The sequence below is a fragment of the Aphanomyces invadans genome (assembly GCF_000520115.1).
Source record: "Aphanomyces invadans strain NJM9701 unplaced genomic scaffold supercont1.4, whole genome shotgun sequence".
NCBI lineage: Eukaryota > Oomycota > Saprolegniomycetes > Saprolegniales > Verrucalvaceae > Aphanomyces > Aphanomyces invadans.
Genome location: NW_008580149.1, coordinates 132,192 through 134,212, shown reverse-complemented (window position 1 = coordinate 134,212; position 2,021 = coordinate 132,192).

Here is a 2,021-nt window from a genome sequence, read left to right as displayed (position 1 = left end):
CGCCAAGGTCCTATCAGGGCCACGCAGCAGGACTCGGCTTGATTACATCTTCGTTGATGTCGAACTGACAGCATATTTCCACCAGCGATCGTCGTTTGACAGCAATGCGTTCACGGCGACCACATGACGCATTCCACAGTCCTCGCCGAGTCTACCTCGGCTCACTCTCCCAAACAACGCTTATGGCGGCTACCACGGGAGCTGCTCAGGGATCCACACATCGTCCGTGCCTTACAACTCGAAGCGCAATCCCTGCTCGACGAGTTCATCGCCGATCCCACGTGCAACGTTGGCGCAAAGTGGTCGGGCTGGCTGCGTCGCATGAAATCACGCCTGCGCCAATGCCAACACAATCAACTTCAACTTCGCCACGAGTCCCTTCGTATCCTCCAAGTCCGATTCAGTGCGGAGTTCGTTTGCGCGAGGGCTTGTGTCGGGTCAGGCGGTGAAGGCGGCTGAAGAGCTCTACAAATCGTCGTGTACCGAGTGGCAGCAGTACGCCCTCGATACTGGATTCGACAGTCATGCCAGTCAGAACGAAGTTGCCAGCTCTCACTTTCTCCGCAAATCGCCGGCATTGAAAATACCTATTCGTAGTGCTGCGGTGGGCTCGACTGTGACGTCCGATCCGCCCGAGGTTTCCCACATTTTCACCGAGTTCTGGAAAGCCATTATGGTCAAGCCCCAGGATCAGCCCCCACCGGACCCACACCAATACGATGCTGTCCTCAAGCATCACCAAGACCCTCTCGGCGGAGCAGCAGGCTGACCTCGACCGCCCGCTCGACGCATCTGAACTAGCTTCAGCTCTCAAGACCATGAAACGTGGCAAGTCGCCTGGCCCCGATGGTTGGCCTGTCGAGTTCTTCCTCGTCGCCCCCAACACCTTCGCGGAAATCTTAGTCCGGGTTTTCAACTACCAACTCTGCACGCGTGGCCGCCTCCTCCTCCAACAGCGCCGCAGTGCAGTCGCGCTGCTCTACAAAAAAGGGAACAAAACTACGCCGTCGAACTACCTCCCCATCACGCTGATGCCGGTCGAGGGCAAGATTCTGTCTCGCACGCTTGCGTACAGGCTCGCCAACCACGCCAATACTCTTGTGCACCCCTCTCAAGCAGAATTCGTGAAGGGTCGCAGCATGCGCGATCACATCTACCTCATCCAAGCCCTCCAGCATCGCGCAACACGCAACAACGAGGAGCACTACGCGACCTTCCTCGACTTCGTAAAGGCATATGACAGAGTGGACCACACGTTCATCTTCAATGCTCTTCGGCGGATGAACGTTGGCCGGTCTTTCTTGCAATGGGTTCGACTCCCCTCTACACGAAGCCCAAGGTGCACTTGCTGCTGTACAATGCGCTCGGACCAGCCATTCAGCCCAATCGTGGTACGAACCAGGGATGCCCTCTCTCGTGTTTTCTCTTCAACCTGTACCTCGAACCCTTGGGTGATATGCTGCGTGCCTCGCCAGACCTCGGAATCCCGCTGCCTGACGGCTCCAAACTGACAAGTGTGTTCTTCGAGGATGACACCACAGTTCTGTCCAACTCGTTGGAGTCGGCGGATTACCAAATCGACCACATCGTGGGCTCCTTCTGTGCTGTCTTTGGTGCAGCACTCAATCTCGACAAGTGTATGACACTCGTTTTGAACAATGCCGAGCCCCCCCCAGCTTCGTCCGTGGACACCATCGCTCACACTCTCGCCCCCAGGACAACCGATTCGTTACTTGGGGGCTTTTGTCGGTCACTCGCTCCAAGCAGATTACTGAAGTGGAAATTGCCGCGGCCAACGTGGTTGGCGATGTGGTGACGGGCGGTAGGGAAGTGATCGTGGTTTTCGAACTTGGTCTCGTGGAAGAAGACGCAAGACGGGAGTTGTTTACCGTGGGTTGCGGCAGGGGTGTCCGTGATTGAATCCGTTGAGGTTACAGGTGATGAGAGAGAGGTTGGAGGCACCCCCAAGGGTGGGTGCGTTGGCAAGCTTAGCCAGTTGTGGCGTCGGAACGTTGCTCCTC